A 23,964-nucleotide genomic window follows, 5' to 3' on the forward strand; every position below is an offset into this window, starting at 1 on the left:
TTCTTGCAACGTATCAGGTAGACAATGTTGGCCAAGTTGCAACAGTATTTACCATGTACCTGGTGGATGGTATTCTCACGTGTGATGATGGTATCCATGTCGATGATCCGGCATGTCTTGCAGAGGTTGCTGTGGCAGGGTTGTGTGGTATTGTGGTCACTGTTCTCCTGAAGGCTGGGTAGTTTGCTGCGAACAATGGTCTGTTTGAGGTTGTGTGGTTGTCTGAAAGCAAGAAGTGGGGGTGTGGGGATAACCCTGGCGAGATGTTCGTCTTCATCAATGATATGTTGAAAACTCCGGAGAAGATGTCGTAGCTTCTCCGCTCCGGGGAAGTACTGGACGACGAAGGGTACTCTGTCCACTGTGTCCCGTGTTTGCCTTCTGAGGAGATCGGTGCGGTTTTTCGCTGTGGCGCATCGGAACTGCCGATCTATGAGTCGAGCACCATATCCTGTTCTTATGAGGGCATCTTTCAGGGTCTGGAGGTGTCTGTCACGATCCTCCTCATCTGAGCAAATCCTGTGTGAGGAGGATCGTGACAGACACCTCCAGACCCTGAAAGATGCCCTCATAAGAACAGGATATGGTGCTCGACTCATAGATCGGCAGTTCCGATGCGCCACAGCGAAAAACCGCACCGATCTCCTCAGAAGGCAAACACGGGACACAGTGGACAGAGTACCCTTCGTCGTCCAGTACTTCCCCGGAGCGGAGAAGCTACGACATCTTCTCCGGAGTCTTCAACATATCATTGATGAAGACGAACATCTCGCCAGGGTTATCCCCACACCCCCACTTCTTGCTTTCAGACAACCACACAGCCTCAAACAGACCATTGTTCGCAGCAAACTACCCAGCCTTCAGGAGAACAGTGACCACAATACCACACAACCCTGCCACAGCAACCTCTGCAAGACATGCCGGATCATCGACATGGATACCATCATCACACGTGAGAATACCATCCACCAGGTACATGGTAAATACTCTTGCAACTCGGCCAACATTGTCTACCTGATACGTTGCAAGAAAGGATGTCCCGAAGCATGGTACATTGGGGAGACCATGCAGACGCTATGACAACGGATGAATGAACATCGCTCGACAGTCACCAGGCAAGACTGTTCCCTTCCTGTTGGCGAACACTTCAGTGGTCACGGGCATTCAGCCTCTGACCTTTGGGTAAGCATTCTCCAAGGCGGCCTTCACGACACACGACAGCGCAGAGTCGCTGAACAGAGACTGATAGCCAAGTTCCGCACACATGAGGACGGTCTCAACAGGGATCTTGGGTTCATGTTGCACTATCTGTAACCCCCGTGACTTGCCTGGGTTTGCAAAACCTCACTTACTGTACTGTCTGGAGACAATACACATCTCTTTAACCTGTGATCAGTGCTCCTTCCACTCACATTATCAGCCACTTCAGGTCTTGAACAGCAGGTTAGGTGTAAGGATTCGCATTCTAATCAGTAATCTCTAAACTGTCTGTGCTTTATATGCTCTGTCTGAGGCCAGAACTCTCCATTCACCTGACGAAGGGGCTAACCCCGAAAGCTTGTGAGTATATTATCAAACGTAATGTTTTATGGCCATCCATATCGAGGGAAACTGATTTAGGGACAATTTATTCCTGCCAATCAGCCTAACAGCACATCTTTGGGGTGTGGGAGGAAACCGGAGCACCCGGAGAAAACCCACGCAAGCACGGGGAGAATGCGCAAACTCCCACAGACACCAGCCCAAATCCATGTGTCTGCACAGCAAACAGTGACAGTCACTGAGCTCTCGTCTTGCCCAGTATCTTGTGCAGTTTAGGCACACACTAACGACATGAAGCACTAGGCCAATCCTGAGCAACCAAGAGCAGCCCCAGTACGACCCATCGCGTGTATGCCCCTCATTGGACACGAGGTGGACCGACTTAAAACCTGCCAACTTACATGTATTGTATAATATAAAATGTAAACAGTTGAGGTCCTAACATTGATCCTTGTGGCAGCCCACTCATTACATCTTGCCAACCTGAAAAATATTAATTTATGCCTACTCTCTGCATTCTATTAGTCAGCCAATTCTCTATCTATGCCAATATGTCATTCTCTATAACATGAGCTTTTATTTTCCATAAAAACGTTTGACGCAGCACTTTATCAAATGTGTCTCGTAATCTAAGTACAGTCCAGTTTCCCTTTACCCACAGCATAGATTGCTTCCTCAAAAAATTCCAATAAGTCGGTTCAACATGACTTCCCCTTCACAAAACCTGCTTATCTTGAATTTATCCAGGTGTCCTGCTCTTACTTCTTTAATGGAATCAATCAGACATCATGAATTAGATCAAAAACTACTACAAATCTGTCCTTAACCAAATATCAAAATATCCAGAATGCTAAGAAAAAAAGTAACAATTTCAAGGGAGCAGCAACATTACACCTGCAGGAGAATGCAAGTCCATCAATTGAACCACCACATAACTGACACATCCACATACACAACAAATTGAATGTCGAATTAGACAAAATAAAGGAAAATTAAATCATTAGAAGAGTAAAAGAGTAATGATATGTGCAGCTCAATTATGTGTCACAAAGAAGGATGGATCGTTGAGATTATACATTAATCCTCACAACTTTGAAATGTTTACAAAATACCAAAATTAGCAGAGTTAAATCTGAGATTTGCAGGTCTAAGCTTCTTGAAGCTTGATTCCAAGCATGGTTACTGGTCAGAACAGCTTGCACAGAAGTCTCAAGAGCTTATTATATTTCATAGTCCATTCAGACAATATTGCTTTCAACAACTTCATTTCACATTGTTAGCCAAGATCTCTTTCACATTGGCATGGACTGTATGATATGCACTGTGCCAGGATGCATTTGTTTCACAGATGAGGTAGCTCTCTTAGAAAGAACAAAACAAGAACATGACCACAATCTGTACACATTGATAAACTGATGTACACTGTACACATGTAATGAAGGATTGGTGTTCAACAGTCTGAAACGTAACATAAACGTGAAGTTATCACTTCCTTCAATTCAAATTTTTAGTGCTTGGAATCAGCAAATTTCATAACTATCTATTTGGCCTAAGATTTATTGTAGAAACTGACCAAAAGCTACTGAAGATAATTTGGTGAAAGCCATTGATCAGTACACTACCAAGATTGCAATGTCTCTTGATAAAGATTCAAGGTTGCGACTGTGGGATAAGGTACAAGTCAGGTAACTGGATGCTCACATTGGATACATTTAGTACATTGCTTAACCCAGTGAAAACAGAAGATATATTCTTAAATCTACAAGTTGACTTCACTGACATTGAGACTGAAGATGTTCTGTAAATTGATCTGGTACTATTTGTGCAATGCAAATGCCAGCATTTATACAAAATGGTGAAAGATACTATACTGCAGAAACTATGAAAAACCATCACCGAAGGATGGCCTGACACAATTCAGCATGTCCATGAACATGAGACCATTTTGGCCTTATTGGGACGAGCTAGGCATTTCCCGGGAAGTCATTTTTAAAGGCAGACAGGTCATCCCAGCAGAATCTTTGTGATCTGATATTAGAACATAAGAACATAAGAAATAGGAGCAGGAGTAGGCCATCTAGCCCCTCGAGCCTGCCCCTCCATTCAATAAGATCATGGCTGATCTGTCGTGGCTCAGTTCCACATTCCCGCCCTCTCCCCATAACCCTTAATCCCCTTGCTTATCAAAAACCTATCAACCCGCACCTTAAAAATATTTAGCGAGGCAGCCTCCACAACTTCAACGGGCAGAGAATTCCAGAGATTCGCCACCCTTTGAGTGAAGGAGTTCCTCCTCAACTCCGTTCTAAACCACCCCCCCTTTATCTTGAGGCTATGCCCCCTAGTCCTACTGTCCTTTCTGAGCAGGAAGAGTCTCTCCACCTCTATCCTATCCATCCCATTCATCATCTTATATGTCTCAATGAGATCTCCCCTCATTCTTCTAAACTCTAACGAGTACAAGCCTAGTTTATTCAGCCTCTCCTCATAGCTCAACCTCCTCAACTCCGGTATCAGCCTAGTTAACCTCCTGTGCACTCCCTCCAAGGCCAAAATATCCTTGCGTAAGTGCGGCGACCAAAACTGCACACAGTACTCCAGCTGCGGCCTCACCAATGCCCTATACAGCTGCAGCAAGACCTCCCTACTTTTATATTCAATCCCCCTCGCTATGAAGGCCAGCATCCCATTAGCCTTCCTGACCACCTGCTGCACCTGCAGGCTGGGTTTTTGCGACTCATGCACAAGGACCCCGAGGTCCCTCTGCACCGTCGCCCGCTGCAGTTTTCTTCAACAACTTCTTCATTCACACATGGACATGGATTCAATAAGAAGACACGCAAAACAGACAGTCTATTGGTCAGGTATGGTCAATGATATTGAAGTCATTGTCAAAAACTACAAGGCATGTCAAGAGAATATACCAAGTCAGCACAGAGCATCATTGAGTCCACATGAAGTTACTACCCATCATTGGTCCCAAATCACATCTGATTTCTTTCATGTCCATGGTAGTAACTTGAGCATCATCGACTACTTTACCAACTGCATAATATGTGAAGCATAACTATCAGACATACTTTTAAGTGCTATTTTCAATTTATTTGGTGTGGCTAAAGAGGTAATTATGGATAACATTCCCCAATTCTTGGTAAGCCATTTCAGAACATATTTGAGAAGTGAAATATCAATCAGACTGCTTCATCTCCTCATTACCTTAAATCTGATGGCCCAGATGAATAAATTATTTGTGCACTGAAATACCTAATTCTCAAATGTAGACAGATCAAGCAAGATCTGTTGCATCTGAGATTGACACCTTTAAATGCAACTATTCCATCATCTGCAGAGTTTTTCCAACAATTAACAATGGTTTCACAGTCATTCCTAATACCGGACGTATCAAATTCTACCATCTACCATGGCGGGATTCAAACTTGCGTGTGCAGAACATCAGCTGAGTTTTTGCATTAATAGTCTAATGATAATACCATTAGGCCATTGCCTCCCCTCAGTTAGAGATTACCTCTACACTTCAGAAAATCATAGATTCATCAGTTCTGTGCACTTGAGGAGTGGTAAGTACACATGAATACGTATTATAGAAGTTATATTTCTTTGCAAACGGGTAAAGTATCTTCTTAAAAGAATGGGGGATGTTGCAAAATGCCTTCAAGTGACATCAGCATGATATCACTAGAAAGGAAATGCATCAAGTGATCCAATCTTAGTCTCATTTTTGCTTTTAACAGAGCACCCACATCACTCTGAGCCTTCAAGCTTTAAAACAATATGAGACTCTTCCCATGTGCCTAGTCTTAATAAATGAACCACAAGGTATTTACCAATCCCTTATGAATGATTAGTGCGTTGTGGTTTATACAGCAAATAAGCTCAACCTATATTATAATAAGAACATGACAAAGTGCACATAAATCACACAAGATGAACATGTAGGTGTGGTGAACAATTAGGAAGGCAAATGGTATATTCACCTTTATTATTAGAGGGTTGCAGTATAAAAGGAAGGATGTCTTTCTACAAATGAAAGCATTTTGGTGACAGCACCCATGGACTATTTGACATCGATTAGCCTCCTTATGTAAGGAAGGTTGGACTTGTTTTGGAGAGGATGCAACAAAGATTCACTGGATCAATTCCTGGTATTAAAGAGAGATGGGGAGAAATTTTCCACCCCTGTTTTTGATGGATGAGAATGGTGGTGGACACAAAGAACTCAAAACAGCTTTAACACTGGCAGGATTTTCTTGCTCAATTGTTCTCCCTACCCCACACCCCCACCCTCCCTGCCAGTGATGTAATGGGGTTCTTGCCATGTAAAGACTGGAACCCTATTATAATACATTACCATATATTTAGCAGGCCTCGCAGTTGCATCAACCCTTCCACATAGGGAATTGTACGCTTGTCAGTGTGAGATATGCTGGCACGTTTTATAAAATGGGGAACTGGTAAGCAGAACCCATTAGGTAATAAGTACAGACCCCGGGCGGGATGGGGGGAGGATGTCGTGCCTGGGCAGTAGCCCTGGCAGTACCCCTCAGCTGAGCCCAATGGAAATATCCTCTGGTATTACCACTGGACGTTGCAGAGGGCAGATCCTGGGCAGTACCAGGGGGCAATGCCCAGACAGTGCCAGGGGCCACTGTCGAGGGGATTCCATGTGGTAGCACTGGGAATTGTGGTTAGATGGGTCGGTGGTCATTCCATTGTGGATACAATGGTTTTCCTAGGAATTATCAGTCTAGCGATCAGAGCCAGAATTCTCCCAAAAAAACTTTTCAGGGCCCGATTTTACCATTGCATCGTGCCTGTTTTTGGACGCGAAAATGTAGTAAAGTCAGGTGTGAGGCCATTAAAGTGATCCACGCCTGTGTCTGCGCAGATTGCCACTTTACCAAAACCCAGGAATGGCGCCGACCTCTTCACGCCCAAAACAGGTGCAACGGCAATTTAAATGCATTTGCATGCATTTAAATTGAATTAATGAACTGCCCGTCCAACTTTATCAGCATTTCCTCCTTTACCACTGCTTTTGCCGATCCGGAACCGCTCCATAATGGATCTGCTAAATACAAGTCTGAATCAGGCGTTCCAGCTGCTGAAGAGTGTGTTCAGAGCTTCCAACTGCTCTCTGACTCAGATCACTGGTGGGGGGATGGAGGGAGGTCGGCCTGACCATTCTCTGGTTGGGGAGTCGGAGGAGGAGGGGAGTGAGGCCATGATGAAAAATTAGTGTGGCAGGATCGGAGAATTGTCTCATTCTCCTTGCAGTTATCAGCTTCACAGCTAGAGATGAAGCAATGTCCTGGTGAAAAGAGTTTGCAAGTCAGGACCCAACAACCGTACAGTACTGTGATGGCTTCAGAGAAAAGGCCATCCTGAGAGACACTGCCTGCAGGAAAGCTCCAGACAGGTCCTCCACAGTCTGCAGACCTATGATGTAGCTACCTGCAGGTTTCCTGCTGCCTTCAGACATGCTGCTGTTGAAACTGTCTTTATTTTCATTAATTATTTTTCCTCCATGTCCTTTTGCTTCTTCTTGAGCACAGAAACAATGGAATTCACAGAGAGAAATGCATTATTTTATAATGCAGAGCTCACAGTAAATTCTCAGCAAGTTTCACAAGTGCCTCTTGATGCAGCTTGAAAATACCAGAAGTGACTCTTAATTATAACAGTATTGTAGAATTGCATTCCGATGTGACCTTTCACTTTTCCAGTCTGTTACTGCCAGGGGGTCACCCTACATGCTCAGCACTGCCACCTTTTCAGAGTGGTGAATTGAAGGTACAGCAAGTCCCTTTCCTCCTCTGCCCTCTGCTCATTGGCCCACACTGGTGCCCAGTCCAGCAACACTTCATTTTTAAAATACGCAACCTCATATTGGAAATTTCTCTCAGATATTGTCCCTTCATATCTCTGTAACCTCCTGTAGGCCCAAAGCCCTCTGAGATAACTATGCTCCTCCTGGTCTGTTTTCCAATGCATTCAAATATCTTGCTGGTGAAGCTTTTGGTGAGCTCAGTCTTTGGCTCAGAGTTAATTTTTCTCTAATCTCACTCCTGTGAAGTATGAGGTAAGTTGTTTTTATTATTGTTGTGATGAGTGGGTAGAAACACAAGGAAATCTCAGGAGCCAATTGGCTGTATTTGTATTTAATTTAAATTCAGTGGGAGGCATTCCCTGTGGATCAAGACACAGCAGAGTCACAGGAGGAAAACCAAGTTGTCCATTTTATTGAGACCTGAGCTCAATAAAATGAAGTAACATTTAAATATTTAACATTCTAAAATGATATAACAGAAAGAGAACACTCTCTTGCCTGGTGACTCCTGGTGAGACAATGCAGGCAACGGATGAATGAACATCGCTTGACAATCACCAGGCAAGGCTGTTCTCTTCCTGTTGGTGAACACTTCAGCGGTCATGGGCATTCAGCTTCTGATCTTCGGGTAAGCGTTCTCCAAGGTGGCCTTCACAACATACGACAATGCAGAGTTGCTGAGCAGAGACTGATAGCCAAGTTCCACACACATGAGGATGGGATCTTGGGTTCATGTCACACTATCTGTAATGTGGGCTTGCGAAATCTCACTAACTGTCCCGGCTGGAGACAATGCACATCTCTTTAACCTGTGCTTAACCCTTTCTCCACTCAGGTTGTCTGTTCCTTTAAGACTTGATTACCTGTAAAAACTTGCATTCCAACAATTATTTTGTAAATTGAGTTTGTCTTTATATGCCCTGTTTGTGAACGGAAATCCCACTCACCTGATGAAGGAGCAGCGAGCTCTCTGAAAACTAGTGGCTACCAAATAAACCTTTGGACTTTAACTGGATGTTGTGAGACTTCGTATTGCATTTTATTGAGGTCTGATCTCCAGTGCCTTTGCCTTGTTTTATTCCCAGAATGTCTCAAGCCCACTGAAAACTGACTTTTTATTTGAGGATAATCCAGTCTGGCATTTCAGTGGATTTCTTTAGAGGCTGGTGTCACCCTTAATGAAAATGATGTAAACGTTACAGAAATTGGGGTTGCAGATTCACAAAATATTTTGCAGGAAACTCTTTAAAATCTGGGCAGAGTTTGACTGGACTGCGGTGTGAATGGAAAGACAGTCTGATTTCTCAGGATAATGTAGGATTATATTCATGTTTATTTAAACTATAAAGATTAACATTGTCCTTACCTTTGATTGCAGTGTTAGAGTGAAGGAATAATACAAACGGTTACAGCTGCAGATGATTGTGCTTTCATTCTTAACGAAGTTACATCCGTTCTGATTGAAGGTGTCTGTAACGGTGAATTACTAATTATAAAAATCATTATCTCATTTACACATTCCAGGATTGAATGATGTCAGCATTTTATAAAATTCTTTACTTACCTTGCCCAGAATTCTTGGATTGACACCGTATGGTATTTGACTAAAATGGAGAAGATAAATCTTACCATTAGATTCTTCAGCAATTAAACAATTTAATCAGCTGTGTAAGTGTTTAAACAATTGGACATTTTTCATTTGTCTGACTAACAAGGTAAATTAGAGAATTAGGAGGAACTGTCGTGCTGGCTGTGAAATCATTGGGGTTTTCCAGTCCCGCCACTGGTGAGCATTGTGATGAGAGTGACTGGAAAATTCAGAGCGCGGCCAAAAGTCAGTTTCCCGCCAGTGTGAAAACAGGTTGTGATTTTCCACTCCCCACATTCATGGTGGGTCGGGTTACCCGCCGAGCCATGTCAAGAACCACATTTGTCTTGGCATCTCGTGAATTCCCATTATAAACCCAGCTCACCAGAATCACACTTCCACTCCAAATCTAATGGCCAGACTGGTGACTAATTAGACTGATGTGATTAACGACGGCAAATAACAGACATGCACCCGGTGAACTGCATTTCACTTGTGACTTTGAGGTTTGTGTGAGCAGCATTCACCGTAACATGTACCTTTCACTGCGCTGTGTTCACGGCTGCTCCAACTCCATGCCAAGGCTGCTCAAGCGAGACCAGCAGGAAGGAAATGAGGAGGCAGAAGGCAAAAGCTACATTGTTGAGGGGTGGTAAGACTAGACAAGGGGAAGGGAAGGGGTTGGAAGGGACATGCTTGACTGGGGAGGAGGAGGTGTTGCCTGGAGCACAAGAGAAAGGGGTGGACCAACACATGATTGGAGGGGTTGAAAGGAAGAGAGTCTGCACCAGTCCTGCGGCATTGTGCACCATACTAGAAGGCTGTGTCTGGCATGTATGTGCTGGTCCCAGTCCAGGGAGGGGGCAAAGCCTGTCCGTCCTGTGTCAATTATGACAGTCTCGTGTGCAGGGGTGGTCAGTCCCTCACAGATATCGATCCTGGGATTTGGTGCTGGTGATCTACAGCATGTACATGGGGAACTGATAACTCAATAGACTCAGTGGAGAGGGGACTCAGTAGGTTACTGTGCAAAGGTCTCAAAGTGGGTAAGTGTGAAGTCAACATGTGGTCAATCACAGATAATGGTTTAGAAGGAACCACCAGGATATCCAGAAGAATTACAATGGGTTTCAGGATTAGAGGGGGTGGAAGAAGAGTGATCGGAGGGAGGGAAACCTCTTCCAGGATGATAGGAGGAATTTGGACAGTGACATTGGACAGGGGGTTGGAAACTGATCTCAAAGTAGAAGTACAGCAACACAATTATGACAGCCAATGGAATGACAACAGGCGAAAAATAACCTAGGAAATTAAATTGCCTGGGAGTTGGCTGGGGGCTTGTGGGAGGAGCTGTGTCATAAGAACATAAGAACAAAAGAACATGGAGCAGGCCATCTGGCCCTTCGAGCCTGCCCCGCCATTCAATAAGATCATGGCTGATCTGTCGTGGCTCAGTTCCACATTCCCACCCTCTCCCCATAACCCTTAATCCCCTCTCTTATCAAAAACCCATCAACCTGCTTCTTAAAAATATTTAGCGAGGTAGCCTCCACCACTTCAACAGGCAGAGAATTCCAGAGATTCACCACCCTTTGAGTGAAGAAGTTCTTCCTCAACTCCATTCTAAACCGCCCCCCCTTTATCTTGAGGCTGTGCCCCCTAGTCCTATTGTCTTTCCTGAGCGGGAAGAGTCTCTCCACCTCTATTCTATCCATCCCATTCATCATCTTATACGTCTCAATGAGATCTCCCCTCATTCTTCTAAACTCTAACGAGAACAAGCCTAGTTTATTCAGCCTCTCCTCATAGCTCAACCCCCTCAACTCCGGCATTAGCCTAGTAAACCTCCTTTGCACTCCCTCCAAGGCCAAAATATCCTTGTGTAAGTACGGCGCCCAAAACTGCACACAGTACTCCAGCTGCGGCCTCACCAATGCCCTATACAGCCGCAGCAAGACCTCCCTACTTTTATATTCAATCCCCCTCGCTATGAAGGTCAGCATCCCATTCGCCTTCCTGACCACCTGCTGCACCTGCAAGCTGGGTTTTTGCGACTCATGCACCAGGACCCCGAGGTCCCTCTGCACCGTCGCCTACTGCAGTTTTTCTCCACGTAAGTAATAATCCTTCCTACCATTATTCCTACCAAAGTGGACCACCTCGCACTTGCCAACATTAAATTCCATTTGCCAGTTCCTGGCCCAATCGCCCAGCCTATCTAGATCCTTCTGCAGATTCTCCACACCCTTCGCACAATTTGCACCAATCTTGGTGTCATCAGCAAATTTCGACACCATATACTCGGTTCCCTCCTCCAGATCATCTATATAAATGGTAAATAGCTGAGGCCCAAGCACTGACCCCTGAGGCACTCCACTAGTCACCAACCGCCAATCCGAATAGCACCCAATGACCCCCACTCTCTGCCTCCTATTTGACAACCAGTCCTCTATCCACGCTAACACCCTACCCCCAACTCCATGCCCCCTGACCTTCTGCAATAACCTCTTGTGAGGTACCTTGTCAAACGCCTTCTGAAAATCAAGAAAGACCACATCCACCGGCTCTCCTCTATCCACCGCCCTAGACACATCCTCATAGAACTCCAGTAAATTCGTCAGACACGACTTCCCCTTAACGAAACCGTGCTGCGTCTGCTCTATCAAGCAATTCCCCTCAAGATGCCTCGCTATTTCCTCCTTGATGATGGATTCTAACATTTTACCTACAATAGACGTTAAACTAACATGCCTATAATTCCCCACCTTTTGCCTGCCACCCTTCTTAAACAACGGTGTAACATTAGCCACTTTCCAATCTTCCGGCACTTCCCCGGAATCCAGCGACGTCTGGAAAATAACCACCAAGGCATCCACTATCACCTCCGCCATTTCTTTCAGACCCCTCGGATGCATTCCATCCGGTCCTGGGGACTTGTCCACAATCAGCCCCTCCAGTCTGTCGAGCACCACCTCTCTAGTAACAGTAATGTCATCGAGACCCTCCAGTCCTACCACCTTTCCATCTCTAACACCCGGCAAATTATTCACATCCTCCTCCGTGAAGACCAAAACAAAAAAGTTATTCAAGACCTCAGCCATTTCCCCATCCCCTACCACTAAGTCCCCCTTCTCATCCTCTAAGGGTCCAATGTTCACCCTAGCCAGCCTCTTCCTTTTTATATGCTTATAAAAACTCTTGCTATCCTTTTTTATATTAAGCGCTAGCCCAGCTTCATAGTTTATCCTACCCTTCTTTATCAATTTCTTTGTCAATCTTTGTTGACATTTAAACCTCTCCCAATCCTCTTCTCGCCCACTACTCTTAGCTACTCTAAACGCCTCCGCTTTTAATTTAACACTTTCCTTCACCTCCTTCGTTATCCACGGCTGATTACCTCTCCTCCTACTGTCCTTTTTAACCATCGGAATAAATTTCTGCTGAGCACCAAGAAAGATCTCCTTAAAAATCCTCCACTGCTCCTCAGCAGACCTACCTTCCAACGCGCTCCCCCAGTCAACATTCGCCAATCCCTCTCTCATCCTACTGTACTCCCCTCTGTTCAAACAAAGGACGTGTGTCCGGGAACCCACTTTGTCGTCCTCCATCTACACCAGAAACTCCACCATACAATGATCACTCTCCCCAAGAGGATCCTTCACCGCAAGGTCCCTGATTCTACCCGCCTCGTTACATAACACCAGATCCAAGACAGCTCGCTCCCTCGTCGGCTCCAACACACACTGTTCAAGGAAACTATCCCGGCAGCATTCCAAGAACTCCTCCTCGAGCCCACCGCGTCCAACGTGGGTCGACCAATCAATATGCAGATTGAAATCCCCCATAATTACGGCCGTCCCATTCCTGCACGCCGTCCAGCTTCAGATCCTTGAAACTTGTGTTTCAGAGCTGGAATAGCGGCTGGGGATCCTGCGGAACATCCGCGAGTCTGAGATCATTGTGAAAACCAGAGGTAGGTCACACTGCAACTGACGGGACTGGACTTGAGGAAGGATCGGAATGGGTGAGCACTCCGCAATCCAAGAGAAACAGGAAGCTGGTTCCATTCTGGAAGCTGACAGGGATGTTGGTTCATCCTGGGGCTGCAGACAGAGCCAAGCTTCTGGCACTATGAGGTGTACAGGAGGGGAGGAAGAGAAGATGAGCAATAGAAACGGGGAAATCTATAGACAAGGGAATAGATAAGTGCTACGGTGGCTGTCAATGTGACTCCAGTTTGGTTTGTTACCTCCCTGTGCTGGGGTATCACTGAACGGCTTCAGGGCATCCTGATGGGGGAGGGTGATAAGGCAGAGGTCATGTTACATGTTGGTATCAATGACATAGATATTTTGTTTGTGCTCTTGAGAGGAGTTTAAACTAATTCGGCAGGGGGTGGGGACGTACCACAACATAGTAAAAATTCAAGTCCGAGGGAGTACAGCTGTATTAAATTTCCAAGGAGTAAGGCAAAGCTGGATGTAATGCCAGGAGTATTACAGGATTAAGGGTGAGGATTGACACATGGAATTGTGATACAGGTAGCCATCACAGCGACGGGGTTGGGGGACGGGCAGTATTGGCAGCTCAACATCCGAGGGTATAGAATCTTCAGACGAGACAGTGGAGGGGGTAAAAGAGGAGCAGGTAAAAGAGGAGGAGGTTTTGTATTATTAGTTAAGGAGTCAGTAAGGAAAGATGACGGGTGGAATTCTCCCAGAAAAGTTCTAAGTGTCGAATTCACAGGAAAACTGGAGTAATTCATGCTGTTTTTCGTGGTGGGAGTTCACACTAGGATCTCCTACACTCTGTCCATCACAAAGACCATCAGCATGAATATCATTAAATTTCAGGGGGCAGGGCCTATTCATGTTGGAGAGGCTGAAACCAGCAGGTCTCTGCACATGCACACTGGCCCCAAACTGTCAGACTCCCATTTGCTGACCAGCCGAAGATGCCGCGGTGCTGCCTCTCTCCCCCAACCCTCCATGGCCCAATCGTGGCACCCCCTGACCATTCTTGGGCTAGTCTTAACCCCCCCGCCATCCCGGATGACACCAATTTCCAGCGACCACCACCCCCTGGCAGTGATGATCCCTGCCTCCAGCAGACCTTCCCCTGGTAGGCTCCCCCCCGAACCTGCCCCAGTCTCCAGTCCCTCCAAAAAGAGATTCACCCCCTCCTCCCCCCCCCAGCAGTCACAACCCCCCAGTCTGTCCTGATCGCTGGCCTCCCTCCTGCCCCCATCAATCTCCGTGCAGAGTGGCAGTGGGACCCCCCCACCCCTACTGATAGTCCCTAGGTCCCACCTCCTTGGCACTCCTGATACCCAGTTTGCCATTAGGGTGCCAGATATAATTTGAAAAGTGTGAGGTGATATGATTTGGGAGGACTAATTTGACAAGGAAGTATTCAATTAATGGCATGACACTAGGAGAATTTGACATGTCTGTCCCTGGATCTCTAATGACGGAAGGCAGATTAGTGGTGAAAAAGACATATGGGACACTTGCCTTTATCAGTTAAGGCATAGACTACAAAAGCAGGGAGGTCATGTTGGAATTTTTATAGCACTAGACCACAGCTGGAATACGGTACAATTCTGGTCCCCAATACTATAGAGAAGATGTGATTGCACTGGAGGGAGTGCAGAGGAGATTCACCAGGATGTTGTCTGGGATGGAACATTTAAGAACATAAGAAATAGGAGCAGGAGTAGGCCATCTAGCCCTTCGAGCCTGCCCCGCCATTCAACAAGATCATGGCTGATCTGAAGTGGCTCAGTTCCACTTTCCCGCTTTCTCCCCATAACCCTTAATCCCCTTGCCTACCAAAAACCTATCTACCGGCGTCTTAAATATATTTAGCGAGGTAGCCTCAACCACTTCAATGGGCAGAGAATTCCAGAGATTCACCACCCTTTGAGTGAACAAGTTCCTCCTCAACTCTGTTCTAAACTGCCCCCCCTTATCTTGAGGCTGTGCCTTCTAGTCCTGCTGTCCTTTCTGAGCGCGAAGAACCTCTCTACCTCTACCCTATCCATCCCTTTCATCATCTTATACGTCTCAATGAGATCTCCCCTCATCCTTATAAACTCCAACGAGTACAAGCCCAGTCTATTCAGCCTCTCCTCATAGCTCAACCCCCTCAACTCCGGTATCAGCCTGGTGAAACTCCTCTGCACTCCCTCCAAGGCCAAAATATCCTTGCGCAAGTGCGGCGACCAAAACTGCACACAGTACTCCAGCTGCGGCCTCACCAGTGCCCTGTACAGTTGCAGCAAGACCTCCCTACTTTTATATTCAATCCCCCTCACTATGAAGGCCTGCATCCCATTTGCCTTCCTGACCACCTGCTGCACCTGTAGGCTGGGTTTTTGCGACTCATGCACAAGGACCCCCAGGTCCCTCTGCACCGTAGCATGCTGTAGCTTTTCGCCCTGTAAGCAGCAGTCCTTCCTACCATTATTCCTACCAAAGTGGATAACCTCACACTTGCCAACATTGTATTCCATCTGCCAGGTCCTCGCCCACTCGCTCAGCCTATCTAGATCCCTCTGCAGACTTTCCACACCCTCCGCACAATTTGCCATTCCACTTATCTTTGTGTCATCAGCAAATTTCGACACCTTACACTCGGCTCCCTCCTCCAGATCATCTATATAAATGGTAAATAGCTCAGGCCCCAGCACCGATCCCTGGGGCACTCCACTAGTCACCAACCGCCAATCCAAATAGCACCCATTGACACCCACTTTCTGCCTCCTATTTGATAGCCAATCCCCTATCCACGCTAACACCCTACCCCCAACTCCATGCCCCCTAACCTTTTGTAACAACCTTTAAGTCACGGAGATAGGTTGGATAGATTTGGGTTGTTTTCATTGGAGCAGAGAAGACTGAGAGGCAACCTGATTGAGGTGTACAAGATTTTGAGCAGCATGAACGAGCAGCTGTCCCCCTGAGTTGAAGAGTCAGTCACGGGGGACAAAAGTTCAAGGTGAAGGGAAGGAGGTTTAGGGGGATATGAGGAAAAACCTTTTTACTCAGAGGTCTGGAATTCGCTGCCCGGTAAGGTGGTGGAGGTGGGTTGCCTCACATCCTTTATAAAAAGTGCCTGGATGATCATTTGGCACATCATAGCATTCAAGTGCTGGTAAATGGGATTAGATAGTTTAGTATTTCCCACGTGTCAGTGCAGGCTCAATGAGCTGAGGGCTTCCTCTGCACTGTATGATTCTGAGTCGATTATAGCACCATTGGGCCGCCTAATAATTTCCTCTTCAGGACATGGAGCGAGGCTGAGTTGAGATATGTTAGGAAAATTCCAATTCCAATTGAAGGATTTGTGTACCTAAACTGATAACATGCATTCCTGCAAGATTTCATAATGGTTCAAGGCCAAATGTTAATTGGATTTGAATGACCATTTGTCCCTCTCATAGGAATGTGCAATGGTCAGAAGGATCCAACTGTAAACAGGTAATAACTAAAATACATACACAACGTGAAATGCTCCAAAGACTGTGACACATTGCAGCTGAGAGGTTCAGCTTTTACACACCTCAATGATTATAGTCATTATATTAGTGCGAGTCTGGTCTCTAGATTACTCCAAAGGAGGCAGGCTGACAGTGTCCTGATTGAAACTGATAGCACCAGGCTCTACTCGCCCAGATCCTACTCACTTTATACACGTGCTTTCATGTCTGGGGTACTGGGGTGGACAGGAGTGGAGGGCAGATCAACTTCCAGTGATACTTTGAGCTGTGCTACAGCTGCAAGAAAGGATTTGGGATTACCTGGAACAAGTCCAAGGACTTCACAATGATTCCTCAGTTAGCGATGGAAGGTGATTGAACATTACCCTGCAACAATCATGTCTCTGGGCTATTTTTCCAGGAATGCAGAATGGAGGCAGCAGGCAATGCTACCTTCTTCATGGCTCTCATGGAACTGAGGAAGAGAAAAAGGAACCATTGCCATCAGACGGGGCAAAGGGAAGAGTCTTGCCCTGAGGAACATGAGCCAGAGGGCCCCCTTGAAGACTCAGATACTGAGGAGAAGAGACCAATTCCACAGGGGTAATTGGTGCGATTCAGGATGTATCACAGGGGCCTCTCATACTTGCAGATGAGTGAGAGACAATGCTCCAGAGAAGGCCAGAGCATGAGTCTATTGCAGCCCACGACAGCCTTATTGCCACCAGGTTCCATAGTATAAAGACGAATTGCCCCTTTCACCTGTGTCCTCCATTCAGGCTCAACATTTACACCTACTCGATATCCTCAGTATCTCAATGAAGGACATCTATCTCAGAATGAGTTGTAACAATCTTGCAGAATGGCCTCATCCTTGGAAGGTTAGGCAGCCTCTGGAGCATGTGCCCATTCTGGTATAGAATAAGAACTCCAAAGGTGAGAACTGTGAAGTACGGAGACATGGTGCAGTCTTTTGAATCATCATACCAGCATTTCACTGCCTGTGACAGCCTTCAAGAGGCAGGAGCAACACTCATGGCAGTTTGTCCTGGGTGTTGTGATCTGTCTCAAAGAGGACAATCACTAATCACTGGCCCTTGTGTGTATGTCTGAGAACTGATCTGAATCCAGTGTGCAGCATCTCTCCACAAGTCATCCCTCAGGCAAGATTAATGTTCTGGCCTCAGCCTCATACTGAGTCCCCAGCATGAAACTGTTCTTTGGGGTGCAGTGATGGGTCACCTTCAGTCATAGGTGTGAGCTGTCTGCACAGAGAGAGATTCATTGGCATCATCATCAGACCATTGACAAGCAGTCGTATCCAGCCTTCGTTTCCCAAGTCCATGACCAGCATTGCCTTGGCCTCTGGCTTGTGAAGTAGCTCAATAAATGTTGACACTGCACTTAGGCATTACTTTGTAACTTTGTTGAATAAAGAGCACACATCAGATGTAGCGGAGCTTTGCTCTGATTCAATTTGAAGCCTCTATATTTTCCTTCTAGCAGTTTCAGAGAAACACAAGAAACCTGGGACATTATTGATGCTATCATGATCAGATAACAATGCTAATTGTCCATCGACACCGAGCTCAGGGATTATGTCAACTCACGCTCCAGGTCCAGACCTCTGTCAAGACTTCCAGGTCCAAAGCAGCATTCTCCAATTTAATCATCTGGCATCAGCAGCTCAGACATACAGCACTGATCTAGCCACCAGGCAGACATTTCAGGAGTCACCAAGTGCAAGGTAGGGCACAGCTCTGCATCATGCAGGTGGAGAATGCAAACTACAGTAGGGCTGATGTCAAGCTGTACATGTAGTCACGGCGACCCGCTACAGGCCACCATGAACTGTTACAGTCCTTGGGTGGGATTTTACAGCCTCGCTCGAGCAAGACCTGAAATTCCTGCCTGAAGTCAGCAGACATTTTGGTGCTTGTCTTGTGTTTATGTTACAGGATGACCAACACCATTTCTGTAAACTAACTTTATTAATATCAGAACATGAACATTCAACTGCAAGGTCTCTACAGCCTTGTTACAACCGTCTCTTACGTATGCATTATGAAAAAGAGTCTCAAACACTTCCATTTATAGAGGTGCAAAATGATACTACACCCATTCTTTTAATCAAAGTTGGTGAAAATTTGAAGTTAATCAAGAGAATAATGGCTGTAACCTCTGATGACATCCTGAGCGAGTACAAAAATGTACTGAAGGGGATTGTTTGCCTAAAGATAAAACACACCATTATGATTGGCAAACTAGTGACACCCAAAATACATCCATCCAGGAAAGTACCACTAATGCTAAGAGATCGACTGAAAACAGATTTGGACAGAATGGAGAAACTTCATATCAGTAAGAAAATTGAAGAGCTGACAAAGTGGGTCAATCCAATTGTAATTGTGGAAAAATCAGATGGGAATCTGTGAGTCTGGCTATGCTGAATTGCCCTGAGTGTCAGGGGGATTGGAAGGGTAAATATGTTGGTTTACAGAAATAGGGCCTCGGTGAGATTGTTGTCGGTTCAGTCTTGATGGGCTGATTGACCTCCTTCTGCACCTAGGATTTATGAACCTAGATATCTGAACCATGCATTACAAAGGGAGCATTATCAGTTGCTCACAGGAGGTAATATGTAAGCGGATTGATGCTAAATACTAGTACAGTGTACCATAATGTATCTAATACCAGAGTCCATTACCACAATCACCATATTATGATGACAGTCCCCACCTATTACCTGAAATGTAATCAACGCTCAAGCCTGACAGACATTATAAGAAGATTATTGAAAGATACACCAAAGTTAAAATGACTCCAAAGTGACTCACCATTAAAGATTCACACAGAGCAAACTGCATTAAAGCAGCATCAAGAAAATAAACAAACAGCATTAGGGTTATGTTAGGGTTAGCAAAAGCTATACTTGTAAGGTCACAGGATATTACCCTCGGAGGTCTAAGTTATGCATTGTCCAACCATGGTGTTGACAGAGCAACTGGCTTTGCTCATGTTGCTGCTCCGGACAGAAAGACAAATCCCTGTAGTGAGATTGTGTGAAACACCACAGACCATGGGAGATCAGTGAGAAGAGGATGGAGGGTGGTGGGACGTTTCTGTTACACTTGGATGACCTTGGAGCATTTTCAGATAGAAGGGCCATTCACAAGATGAGTCAACAGAAACAAAGTATAAACACTGAGTGAACATCTGTGCTGCCTTTGAGCTCTCAATATTTCTTGTTTTTTCCTTCCCTGCCATTTGTTGATGTGCATCCCCAATACCTGAAGAAGAGGCAGCCTGCTGACTGCTATGCCCTGCTGTCTTTGATTACTTTGTCAGGCCTTTGCTGGAGGGCTGAGGCCTGGAGGCTCTGGCCTGTTCAGGGTTTCCTGCTGTGTGATATATACACCTTCCTCAGCTTGAGCAGTTGGAGTTGCTGGGATCACATGGAGAAGGGACATGGAGTAGCTGGACAGCCTTCGGTAGTCTTGGGTAGATTGGCCCAGGGTGTCCAGCATCTCCCTGTGGTTGCCCAAGGACCCTCTGCTGATTTTATGAAGAGAAGGTGCACTGGGGGGCGATCTTTGGGAAAATGGTAAGGTCAATCCCTTGCCCCCAGCCCGAGTCCACCCAACCCCCAGGACTCTTGAGGGGCCCTTCCTCGGCAGCCTGACAATGGCAAACGGACATGGGCACTGGACATACCTCCTTGAGTGTTCCTGGGGCCTGGGGCACCAGGCCAGGGTGTCAGTGCCAGGGTGTCATAGAGTAGTGTACTGTTGGCACTGCAAAGGGGCAAAGCCTGAAGGGTAGGCCTGAATGGGGGTCTGAAGGGGCAGGGGGGCCTAAGTGTTGGTCTGGGGGGGTGGGTCCTGAGTGGGGGTCTGAGTGGGGAGGGGCTCAGGAAGAAGGTTGAGGGGGGAGGGTTGAAGCGGGGCCAGGGGGCTCTGATGGTGGAAGGTGCTGAGGAGGTGGTACTAGGGGGTCTGAGTGGGATGGAAGACGGGGGCGGGGATGGATGTGAGGGCAGATTCAGGTCAGGTCACCCTCATCCCTGCAAAATGTGAGGGTGGGGGACTGGGGTGACACATTACTTCAGTGGTTGGGGAAGTATGACCCTCTTTGCTGAGGCTTTGATGATGCTCCCCCCAGAAAACTTGGAGTTTCTGATCTGGTCGCTAACACCCTCCAGAGGAATTTCAGGGCACAAGTGAAGGAAAATATGTCACAAGACACAACTGTCCTCATTTGTCTGATATCATAATATACCCGCACTCTCATCATGACCAGAAATTCTGAAGATCATTAAAGAGACAAGAAGATCAACTCCAAATTCTCCAAACCTACCCAGAAAGTGCTCCATTTACAACCCTAGGATGAGGCAATTTCTGTGCTGCACAACTCCAATCACAGAAAAAGCTGCAAACAGGCTGAGCTCGATCAGATTGTTCAGTTTTATCTCACCTGAAACTTTAGGTTTTGAAATGTAACTGTCAGAGGGATTGAGAGATCATCAATTCTCGAATTTCCCACTTGAACTGTAACACTGGGTGAAAGAGGAATCTTCTCCCGACCCTGTAACAACACAGAAAGTGAGTGAAAATCCACATCCTGCGGATTTACATTATACACAGAAACATTTCAATGATCTTCATTCCTGTGGTGAGGGTGAGCAATGCAGCTTTCCTCAACATAACAAATATTTTCTTTGGGGCTGGAATTTTGTTGGTTACCTTGTTGACACAAATGTGTGAATCACAATTCCAGATCCCCCACATGAAGCCTTCTGTGGGCCCTGTGTCAGACTGCGGTGATGGGGTCATTAACACATTAAAGTACGTCAATGATGTCCACTCCAGTGGAATTCCCGGAAGTCTGAGTGACAGCAACTCCCAGAGAGAGGGATAGACATTCAGAGACACTCCGTTCTGGGTGCCTGTGGGGCACAGAGTGCAAACCCTGTTCCTAATGATGAGGCCCAATTCAACCCAGATTTTGGACCTTGGGTTTCATCACTGAGGAGTCAGTGTGATGCAGCAGCACCTGGGAGAGAGGAGCCTTCATACAATCGTTTCGCCCTCAGGTAAGTGGAGCTAGGGACCAGGGTTGGAATCTAAATGGAAAAGAATAGGATTCCGGAGGAATTGGGAATCAGTTGTTGGAATCTGGTGCCAATGGCAGCAATTGAGAATGCGGAACAGCAGTGAGATTTTGTAAAATCTGTGTTCAGGAGGAATAATCCTGTTCTCCAGGCTCCATATTCAGGTATGTTATTGCGAAAGACTGACCTTGGAGTGTCTCAGGAGGTCCCAGAATCTGGAATCACACAGCACAGCTTCTACTGGCTGCCTCAGGACAAATCAATCCTAAAGTGGAGACTCCGGCAGGCAGGCACAGACTGTCAGAGATTTGTCTAGGTAAGTACGCCAAAAATCTGGCAGTAAATTCTCCCATTTTTCTACCCGTTGGGCACTTAGTTTTACTTCAGGAGAATCCCAGCTCTGATTTTTCACTCAGATTTATTTCATTCACAAGCATGTTCCACAACAATCAACACCAAAAATAAAATAATCAACTTCCTCATTCCAGAGATTAAAAAGATCAGAGACTCGATATAATTCAATCACTGGTGACATGTGACAGCAGAAACACCAACAACTGCAGCATGTTAATGTTTATAACCAGACAGGTTCTTTGAAAGCTTGGCTTTATTTTCATGCTCCCAAGACCAAGCTGCTCTACTCCCATATGGAGACTGTGGGCAAGATTTTCACTCATTCAAAAACCAGCAGCTTAAGAGCAGGCCCTGGAGCCTTGTTTAATAAGCTTTTTCATTGAACACTATGGATTGTGTGCCACTTGGATAATAGTGACATTAATTGTGAGACTGGTTGTGTCACTAAAATGTAATTGGAATATGATTCATTTTGTAAAACAGCTAATATTTTAAATGGGGCCTTAAAAATGGATGCCAAAAGTCACCTGACCTTTTACAACTGTAATATTTGTCAAGCTTTTGGAAGGTTCCAAGTGCATTTCTAATTAACATAACCAGAGATGAGAAGACCTTAGATATTCTATGCTCAGGAGTTTTGCACATGAGCAGTGGGAGAGAACACCTTCTGAGTGACTCACAGCCAGAGTGAGTACGGGTATTGGGAATTTGGAACATAATGGGATTTGAACTGAGTGGTCTTGCCCTGCTATAACTGTGCCGTCTACAAGGGAGAGAGCTGATTAGCAGGAGTAGTGGGTAAATTTGAGTAAATATTACTGTTTTTATCACTTATAGCTTGGAAGGGAAAAAATCGGAGTAATGAGGACCAGCAAAGAAGGGTCCCAGAGTAATTGATATTATTCAATTTTAAACATCTTCCAAAGGTTTAATTTAAAGGGGTAAGTCATGGCAGTAGAGCTCAAATCTGTGGTGTGCTCCTCTTGTCCATGGAGAGACCAGGAACACTTCCAGTTCATCATGTGTGCAGGAAGTGTCTCCAGCTGTAGCTGGAAGCCTGGGTTGCAGAGCTGGAGAGGTGGCTGCGGACATTGTGGAATATCCGCAAGGTGGAGAGTATCATGGATTGACATGTATAAAGAGGCGGTCACACCACAGGCTATGGCTCCACAGGCAGGAAGGGAATGGGGGATTATCAGGCAGAGGAGAGGTCCGGGTAGGCAGTGCAGGAATCTCCTGTGGCCATTCCCCTACAAAGCAGATACTGTTGAGGGGAATGGCCTCTCAGGGGAAAACAGCAACAGCCAAATTTGATTCACCATGGTTGGCTCTGCTGTACGAGAGAGGAGTAAAAATTGTGCAATAGTTACAGGGGATTCAATTGTAAAGGGAATAGATATAACTTTCAATAGCAACGAGATTCCAAAATGGTATGTTATGTCCCTAGTGTTCAGATCAAGGGTGTCTTGGAGCAGTTGCAGGATATTCTGGAGGGCAAGTGCAAATGGGTAGTTGTCGTGATACACATTGGTACAAATGACATAGGTTAATAAAGGGAATGGTGTCGTAAAAGTGGAATATTGGGAGTTAGCAAATAAGTTGAAAAGTACAATCTCAGAAGTAGTGATCTCAGGAATAGGACCAACGTCACTTAGTCAGAGTAGAAATAGAGTGGTTGGAGATGGTTTAAACAAAAATGGCAGGGGGTTGGTAACGTATGTAAGGAGTTGGGGGGGGGAGGTGGGAATTAAGGACAAGTACAAAATGCAGAAAGGGGAGTAACAAAAGTGATAGGCAGTAAATTCAAGGGCTAGAATTAAATAAAACCACAATCGAAAACAGTGGGAATGGGAAGAGAATGTTAAAATGACAAGCCTTCAGTCTTTGTGCATTAATGCCTGGAGTCCTCACAATAAAATGGATGAAATAATTGTGCAAATAGATGTGAAAGGTTAAGGTGTGGTCAGGACTATTGAGACATTGCTGCAGGGTGACCAGGGATGGGAATTGGAACATCAGGGCGTATTCAGTATTTAGGAAGG

At 45.8% G+C, this 23,964-nt stretch overlaps 1 long non-coding RNA gene across 1 annotated transcript in view; it reads right to left on the bottom strand.

Annotated features, from left to right (window-relative positions):
- Positions 1-8,954: 8,954 nt before the first annotated feature.
- LOC145342586 (uncharacterized) overlaps positions 8,955-23,964 on the bottom strand; it is a 38,531-nt gene continuing 23,521 nt past the window's right edge. The window contains exons 2-3 of the long non-coding RNA XR_013886572.1: positions 20,932-21,042; positions 8,955-8,994 (exon numbers count right to left, since the gene is read on the bottom strand). This is a non-coding gene — a long non-coding RNA (uncharacterized LOC145342586). The remainder of the gene's footprint in view (positions 8,995-20,931; positions 21,043-23,964) is intronic.

Source organism: Carcharhinus amblyrhynchos, chromosome 4 (genome assembly GCF_965287045.1).
Source record: "Carcharhinus amblyrhynchos chromosome 4, sCarAmb.v2.hapA, whole genome shotgun sequence".
Taxonomy (NCBI): domain Eukaryota; kingdom Metazoa; phylum Chordata; class Chondrichthyes; order Carcharhiniformes; family Carcharhinidae; genus Carcharhinus; species Carcharhinus amblyrhynchos.